Source organism: Pteropus alecto, unplaced genomic scaffold, assembly GCF_000325575.1.
Source record: "Pteropus alecto unplaced genomic scaffold, ASM32557v1 scaffold45, whole genome shotgun sequence".
Lineage (NCBI taxonomy): Eukaryota > Metazoa > Chordata > Mammalia > Chiroptera > Pteropodidae > Pteropus > Pteropus alecto.
The window spans coordinates 16,248,342-16,257,768 of NW_006442491.1; the positions used below are offsets into that span (position 1 = coordinate 16,248,342).

At 42.1% G+C, this 9,427-nt stretch overlaps 1 pseudogene across 1 annotated transcript; it reads left to right on the forward strand.

The window, feature by feature from the left end:
* Positions 1 to 8,902: 8,902 nt before the first annotated feature.
* On the forward strand, positions 8,903 to 9,427 carry LOC102896050 (annotated as a pseudogene). Its single transcript, XR_001517785.1, has one exon. The product of XR_001517785.1 is annotated as a ubiquitin-40S ribosomal protein S27a pseudogene (transcript).

Consider the following 9,427-nt stretch of genomic DNA (forward strand, 5'->3'; position numbering starts at 1 on the left):
TGTTCGTCTCCTCAGCCAGATTCCCGCAATACTTAGTAGCCAGGATTCTCCAGAGAAACAGAACCAATAGAATGTATATGGTGTGTGTGCGTGTGTGTGTGGCGGGGCAGACGCGTGCGTGCGTGCGTGCGTGCGTAGGGGGGGCGCGCAGGCCGCTGGCGTCCAACACGTGCACCCTTGGAAGCTAGTTTCTGAGCCCTAAGTCTGCGGTTCTCTGAGAGCTTCGGCCTTTGTACCGAGGCATCCTAGTGGGCTAGTTTTTTCGCTTCGCTCGGCTCGGCGGCGATGGGTTAGGAGGCCTGAGCGCTGTCTTCCCGTTGGCTGCCTAGGCTAGCTACGTCTGCCGTGTTGAGCGCTGCCCTTCCGGAGACCATGGTGTTGGTTATTGCTCTGCCCTAACTGCTGGGTAAAAAGAGCCTAGGAGACTGCGCTCTGGCGTGGCACTAGGTGTGGTACTGTAGAAAGAGTGCTGCATTCGAGCGTTTGCTTTCTCTGTAAAATAAGGATAACGAAATAACACGTGTGTTAAGAACCTAGCGCATAGGCTATGCTCAATAAATGCTTAATTGAATGCAGACACACAGTGCCTGGCCTCCCTTGATTCAGGCTGATCCAGGAGCAAACCAGGCCTCGCCCCCTCCCGCCCCAGCTATAATTCTGTGAAGAAATTTTGGGGTTATCTTATTCCTCACTATTTGCCCTCCATCTCTGAAGCCAGGGCAGCATAAAATTGGGAACTGGATCACCCTTAGCCCATATATGCCTACCCCTAGAGCTCTTCTTGTCAGGTAGTTTGTTACTTCGGTGGTCCCCCAATGAAGCATGCCTCCTGAGAGTATAACCTAATGTCCTCAACCCTGGAATCTGGACTGGACCTATGACTCAGTTTCAGCAATAGAAGAAGGGGGAAGAAGTGACGATGTGCCAGTTCCAGATCTGAGCTTTATGAACACCTGGCAATCTTGATTTTGAGCTCTTGATAATCCTGAGTTGCTCCCCATCTTCCACCTTGCTGTAGAGAGACCACATGCGGAGATAACATGGAGGAAAAATAGTGACTCAGTTCTCACCAAGAACTGAAGCCCAGACACATGAACCTAGTGAACCCATCCCAGCTGAGGGACCAGTCATTGAGGGAAGAAGCCAACTAGGTGATTCCAGCCAGCTGGACTGTTCTTCATTCCTACTGTGCCTTATCCAAAATCCTGAGAAATGATAAAGTGGCTGCTGTTTTAAGCCTCTTAAGTTTTAGAAGGGTGTGTTACTCAGCAATAGATAACAAGAGCATTGTCTGACATGAGCTTTGTGTGTGAGGAATAGTCCTATGGCAGCTACCTCAGAGTTTGGGCACCTTGCGGTCCCTTGGAAGAAAGAAAGCCTGTAATAAACTGTAGATCCTCTCAGCTTTACCTTAGAGCACAGAATTCTAAGATTCTAGGATATACTCCTAGACTCATACCCAAGTCCTGACCTTCCTCTCTCTGCAACCCCTTCAAGCCTGGTGAAGCTGACCTGCACAACAGACTCACCCCCAGCTCTCTACCCACCCATCTCCCTTATTTCTATGTGAAACATATTGGTTGGCCTGGGCCCTACCACTGGCATTCTGGATTGCAGTTTGTTTTTGCTGCAGTGTCCTACATGGGACTGTACAGGATAAGAGAGGTAAATGGAAAACGTGGCCCTCCCCCTTGGCAAAGCCCCAGTCAGATGAGGGAGGCTGACATAAGCCATGACCTGCCTCCAGCAGGCACTGCTTCCCATACTCCTCTATGCCAGAAGTGGAACCAAACTTTGCCTTCACTCCCCACAGCGAAACTGAACCCAGGCTGTGAAGTTTCACATGATTTTACAAACACTCAGAGATAACAGAAAATAGTTTGCATCCACAGAGCTGCCCTACAACCTTACTGCAGCAAACATTCTCCTTCTTACTTCCTTAATCTACTCCCTTCTCTGGTCTTTTTCTTAAGCCTTTAAACGTGCTCAAATTATTCTGTCTTTAAGAAAAACAAAATTTTACCTTGACCTGTGAAGGAAAGTATTGCTATCTTCTTTCTTCTTTACTTGTTGTTGTCAAAGAGTCCCCTATACCAGTGGTCCCCAACCTTTTTGGCAGCAGGCCCAGTGCTCCTCTGAGAATCTAATGCTTGGTGATCTGAGGTGGAGCTGAAGCGGTAATACTAGCACTCGCTTGGTTCAACCCGGTTCCTAACAGGCCACAGACCGGTACTGGTTCGCAGCCTGAGGATTGGGGACCCCTACCCTACACTTTCTACTCTGGATAGTGTATTAAAGATGGCTATAAATTCTTTTATGCTCTTTCCATGGAGAGATGGAGACTAATCCCACCCCACACTTACTCCTTGAATCTGGGCTCCCCTTAGTGTTTGCTTAACCATACGGCAGATGTGTGTGTGTTGGAAGTTCTGAGTCTAGGTTATACAAAGTTTTGCAGCTTTCTCCTGAGTGCGTTGGAACATTTGCTGTGGGGGAAATCCAGCTACCAGAAAAGAAGTCCAGTTACTCTGAGACTGCCATACTATGGGGAAGCCAATCTCTAGCTGTTCCAGCACCCCAACCATTTGAGTCTTCCCAATTGAGGCCCCAGACACTTGTGAAGCAGAGATGTATCATCTCTGCTGAATCCACTCCAAATTGCAGAAACATGAACAAGATAAATAAGAGTACTTATTTAAGCCACTAAGTTTTGGGGCAACAATAGATTACCAGAATAGTCTGTAACTTGCTTCCTCCAAGAACAAGTCTTGTGAAGTACACTTGATTAAGAATTACGAATGGCTGCATAATTTATATATATAATGTACAACTGGTCATCTATGTTATAATACACAGTGGGTTCTGATATTATTGTCCAGTTGCTCCTCATGGAACAGGTCACTGCAGCTCTAGAAGCATTTCTATTGGACTCCTTATGCTTTACAAAGGTTCTTTGGCTATTCTACCTGAAATTCCATACCACCTTTTTCTCCACTAGTCCTTATCAAGGCGGCCACTTCCAGGTCCCAGAAACATTAATGCCAATGGCAAAAAAACCTCTAGCCTTTGATCTAGAACTGCTCTAAGTCCAGACTCTAAGTAAGAGCCTCGACCAACTGCATAGCCAAGGAGGTTTGCATCCACTAAGATGGTCTGAAAGTGCCTCTGCCAGCTTTTGTTTATTTGTTTTTAACTCCAGAAAAACATTCTGCGTGCCACTTTTGCTCTCTCTGATTTCTTTCTTTTTTTATTTGTTTTTTTCCTTTCTTTCTAATTCCATGCCAGCATTTTTTTATATCTTTCCTTGCATTGTCTCCAGGTCATGAACATGGATGAATTTTATAACCTTTGGGTTTTACTCACACAGTGTCTTAGGTCAGTTTCCCTAGATGCAGAGCTTGACACAGAATTTGAGTGCATAATTTATTGGGAGAGTGCTCTTGGGAAAAAGGCAATGAAGGAATCAAGATAGAGCAGGGAAGGGAGCTGAGCAAGGATGAAGCTTTATCTGGACTCAAGCTTCAGTCTGATCCTATTGAGAGCCATGGATCATGATTGTAGCATAGAGTTGATGTCATTTTGAGGCAAGAGGGCCAGCATTTGTACATATAGCTAATTTCGCAGCCAACATTCACAGCAGTCAGAAGGATCCAGGAAAGGATTCAGAGGGGTACCAGTAGTTTACTGCATGCGACAAATATTTATTGAGCAATAAATAACAAAAATGAATGAGGCCCTGGGAAGATCTATCTAATCAGCTGTCTAATCTTCTCTAAGCATTAACAGACCTCACTCTGCACTATTTGAAACATCAATATATTTGAGTATGTCAAAGTTCTTCTTGTATATTTAGTGGGATGAAGCAATTCACTGATTATAGATGTGAGGATCTCATCTAATAAGTAAGGTACTACATTGCCTTTGAAAAAGGCTTATCTTAAAAGTTTGAAATGCAACTGGGAAAGTTCTAGATAGGAGTGAAGCTCCATTGGGTAGCAGCACCCATGTGAGGGATAGGCCAACTTACAAAACATAAGATCCTGATAGTCCTTGGCAGGCTCTACAGGAAAGTGTTTAGGGATCCCTGACCTGGGAGTACAGGGTTAGTCCCCTAGCTATTGGCAGAGCTCCTGGTGGCCTCCACAGACAAACGCCACAAAAACAAGAAGTGATGTTTCTATCAGCTTAAGAGATAAGACCCAGCCTTGGGAAGATATTACCAATATAAAGGCAGAGCACTTGAAATTTCTACTGGATGAGTTAGACACATGCTCCCTCCCCGAAATTTCTATAGTAGAGAACTAAAAGTTTTTTCCTGAATATAAATAAGACATTATGAAAATAATAATAGTTTTAAAGACAACTGGCCTTGCTAAAGACAGCCATGAAAAACTTCAAATTAGAGGTTCCCAAACTAAAGCCATTCTTTTTGATAAAAATTTTCTCGGAATTATAGGTCACAACCTGTATTAGTTTCCTGTGACTTCTACCACAAACTCAGTGGCATAAAACAACAGAAATATATTCTCTTTTAGTTCTGGAGCCTAGAAGCCTGAAATCAGGGTATTTGCAGCACTGCATCCCTCTAGAGACTCTAGGGGAGAATCCTTACTTGTCTGTTCCAGCTTCTAGTGGCTGTTGCCATTCTTTGGCCTCCTAGGCTTGTGGCCACATCACTGCGATCTCTGCCTTTGTCATCACATCGCCTTCTCCTCTGTGTGTGCTTTCTCCTGTTTATCTCTGGTAAGGACACTTGTCTTTGGATGTAGGGCCCACCTGCATAATCGAGCACGATCTGCTTATCTCAAGATCCTTAATTAATTACATCTACAAAGGCCCCTTTTCCAAATATGGTAACATTCACAGGTTCTGGGAATTAGGATATGAATATATCTTTTCAAGAGCCACTACTCAGCCCACTACAGAACCCTACACAGGAAATCAACTCATTCAATCCATTCATTCATGCAACTAATATTTATTGAGTGGCTACTGTATATCAGAGATTGATCAAGGCTCTGGGGAGGCAGCAGTGAAAAACAGTTTGAAAACCTCTACTATTCCTTTCATCTATTAGGATAGCTACTATCAAAAAAGAAAGAAAGAAAAGAAAAGAAACAAACAAAACAGAAAATAGCAAATGGCAAGAATATTGAGAAATTGGAACCATTGTACACTCATAGTGGGAATGAAAAATGGTACAGCCATTATGGAAAACAGTTTGGAAGCTCCTCAAAACATTAAAAATAGATTTATTATATGATCAAACTATACTACTTGTGGGTATGCATATCCAAAATAATTGAAAACAGGATCTTAAAGTGATATTTGTACATCCATGTTCACTGTAGTATTATTCACAATAGTGGAAGTAAACCAGATGTCCATCGACAGGTGAATGGATAAACAAAATGTGATGTATAAATACAATGAAATATTATTCAGACTTAACAAGGAAAGTAAGACTGACACATGCTACAACAATGGATGAACCTTGAAAACTTTATGTTAAGTAAAAAAGTCGGTCACAAAAAGGTAAATACTATATGATTCTACTTATATAAGGTATCTAGAGTAGTCAAATTCATAGAAACAGAAAGTAGAATGGTCATGCCAAGGGCTGGGGGGAGGAGAAAATGGGCAGTGGTTGTTTAATGGGTACAGAGGTTCAGTTTGCAAAACGAAAAGTTCTGGAGATCTGTTGTATGGCGTGAATATACTTAACACTACTAAACTGTACACTTAAAAATGTTTAAGATGCTAAATTTAATGTTATTTTTTACCACAATTAAACATTTTTAAAAACTATGTTAAAAAGTCTTTATCCTCACAGAACAATTAAGCAGACTTTTAAAAACCCTCTGATGAAGTATAACATACATACAGAAAAGTGAAGCAATCATACATATATAGTTCAATTAATTTTCAAAGTAAAATTGAAAATTTTACACAGTGATATCACTAGGATCAGCATCAAGAAATAGAACATTATAGGGCCCCTCTCTGCCCCTCTCAGTCACTGCCTCCACAGGGAACCTCTCTCTTGACTTCTTACTCTATGGTTTCATTTTGGCATTTTTTTACTTTACATAAATAGAATGCTACAGTATGGACTTCTGTGTTTGGCTTCTTTTACTTAGCATTATGTTTCTGAGATTCATCCATATCATTATATATAGTTGGTCATTTATTTTTATTTCTATATTCCATTGTATAAATACATATACTATTTATCTATCTCACTACTGATGGATAGTTGGGCAGTTTTCAGTTAGAAACTAGTATGAATAATGACGCTATGAACAGTCTAAGAATCTAGCACAGGTCTCCCGGTGAACATAAGTATGCATTTCTGTTGGTATATACCAGAGGTATGCTGATAAATGTTTAACAACCAGCTCACTAGAGGGGATAAAGGCCCCCATGTGCAGCATTTTTTATTTCCATGCTGGAAATACTCCCACCACGACCTATTTCAAGCTACCAACATGATGTCAATGAATGTAAAACTGGGAAGAAATGCACAGAATCTGCTATCATAAGCCAGTGGGAACCAACTCCAGCACTATGTGTGCCTGGGAGGTCTACCAAGAAACAGATGCCAAAACAGAATTAGACATGCAAGAGACTTATTAGGGGAAATGTCTATGAAAGATAAAAGAGAAGAAAGCAGGAAAAGACAGAGAGAAAATTTAGACTGGAATAAAAATCTGACAGCTGTGAAGGAAAGAAGGCAGGAAGAATTGGTTAAGAAGGGTCTCGGAGTACAGCGCAACTCCAAGGAAGGCTTATCCAAGCAGACAGAAGTTTTAGATCCAAAGTTGTCAGTTGGAGTAGCCCTGCATCTTGCAGGAATGGGCTTACATTAGCACAGACATGGTAGTGGAGCCAGAGGGACAGCAACTGGGCTGCCAGTTGCTGCCACAGCAGGAGACCCAAGCAATGAATTTTCATGGCCACTATACCTGGCAATATTCCTTTGCACCGCCTCCCTGGAGATGAATGAGATGGCTTCTCAATTAGTGTTCTTTCTAAAATCTTACCTTTCACAAGTTAGATGCATAGCCCTGGCTTGGCTGACTTGTTTGGAAGTTGGACTGGCCACTTTAAACTGAATAAGCCCTGGTTTCTAGGGTAATTCACTGGAAAAGAAAGAGGGATTCAAGAGGAAAACTGGATTTCCTCCTAATAAGGACAGGTAAGTGTTTTAATTCTTCATTAAAGAAATAGGAGTTAATCATATCCTCAACCGATGATTGATACATTACTGATTACATAAGAAAAGGATAGAAAAAATAGAGTAAGTTGGTTTGAAATAGAAGTTGGAAAAGCCCTTATGATCTAAATTACTGTTAGGTATTGAACTAAAAGCGATGTGGTGCTTTTTAAAAAATGCCCACAAATTCCTTGATATGCCCTTTAAAAGTTGGAGTTGAAGTCCCCTTCCTAGAAGTCCAGACTTAGTGATTCACTTCTAACAAATGATGTGATGGGATTATGCTATGTGACCCTCTGTGACCAGGTCATACAAAAGAGAGCCTCTCTCTCTCTGTCTAGTTGCACCATCTCTATTTCTAGTGCTTGCCCAAGGCCCTGATACAGACTGCTGCCAGTGTTGTGATCAAGGCTTCTAATGCCTATACAGATGTCCCCATCTCTTGTTGCTGCTGAGCCACTGGCACCAACTTCCATCACCTGAGAAGTCACTGGCTGCAACACAGCTTCCTTTACCACAAAGTGGTTCTAGCATTCATTTATACTGTGATTATGGCAGGAACCCCAAAGTGGAGGAGGGCAGCAGGTAACCCTGCATGTGGAATCAGCTGACTAAATGCCTGGCCTGTAACTAGAGGTGTGGCCCAGATTGCAGTGTTTACCAAGTCAAACAAGCTGAAGCCAGATCAGCATATTGAAAATGGCTCAAGGCACAGGGAAAATTTAGCTATGAACCCCAGTAAGTCAGGGCCAAGGGCATTAATTATGGACAAGGTTCAAAGAGGACAGAAAGAAAGCAAACCTGCAGGAAGTCCATGAGCCAGAGTCCTGGGCTTGGGGCAGCTTTGAAGTCTGTGCCTATTGCCAGTGGTTTGGCCCCTCCACCCTCAGGAATGGCTTGAAGCCATCAAGCCCCTTCTCTTTTATGCATTTCAAGGGAGGCTATAGCTTTATTTTTATTTTTTTCTGTGGAAAGTTCCCACAGAGTTGCCAGGGCTCAGACTCTGTTTCATGCTGACAAGGAAGCCTGAACAATTTTATATTAGTTTAGTATCCCCAGAAGAAAGCCCTGAGGCAAAGATTCAAGGTTAATGCGGTCTTAATCTGAAGAAGCAGGTAGAGGGGTGGGGAAGTGAGACAAGGAGGGGAAGAGAAGTCAGTACAAGGTACATTATCAAGCCGGTTACTGGTGTGAGCAATTGGAGCTTAATTCCACAGGGGAAACTCTGAGAAATGGTGTGGGACATATGCCTCAGAAGGCAAGAGCTAGAGTATTTGGGGTACTTAAACACCAACTCCAGACAGCCATTGTTGAGAGCTACTTAAGAGAGGGAGTGTTAATTATTGTGGGGACCAACACAGAGATGCAGATAGTGATTGCCCAGTCTTTTGTTGACTGGTCATTAGGTGGCCCCTTCTGCGAACTGTGCATTCCGTAGCCTCTGCCCATTTTTCTAGTGTGTTATCTTTTTCTTATTGATTTGTAGGAGTTACTTATATATTCAGGTACTAATCTTTTCTACATTATATGCGTGTCAAGTATTTTCCAGATTGTAGTTCATCTTTTCACTTCATTTATGGTATACTTCAATAAATAGTTCATATTTTAAATGAAGGTAAATTTAATACTCTTTTCTTTATAGTCTGTGTCTTTTGTGTCTTGTTTAAGAAATTCATTCCTCTTTCCAATCTGCTATCTGTGGTGGAACTGCAGCCAAGATGCAGATTTTCATGAAAACCCTTATAGGGAAGACTATCATTCTCGAGGTTGAAGCTTCAGTTACAGTAGAAAATGTAAAGGCCAAGATCCAGGATAAGGAAGGAATTCCTTCTGATCAGCAAAGATTGACCTTTGCTGGCAAGCAACTGGAAGATGGACGTACCTTGTCTGACTACAACGTTCAAAAGGAGTCCACTCTTCATGTTGCGTTGAGACTTCATGGTGGTGCTAAGATAAGGAAGAAGTCTTATACCACTCCCAAGAAGAATAAGCAAAAGAGAAAGAAGGTTAAGCTGGCTGTTCTGAAATACTGTAAGGTGGATGAGAATGGCAAAATCAGTCGTCTTCGCCGGGAGTGCCCTTCAGATGAATGTGGTGATGGAGTTTTTACGGCTAGCCACTTTGACAGACATTATTGTGGCAAATGTTGTCTGACCTATTGCTTCAATAAACCGGAAGACAAATCATTTTATATGGGTTAATAAAAGACAT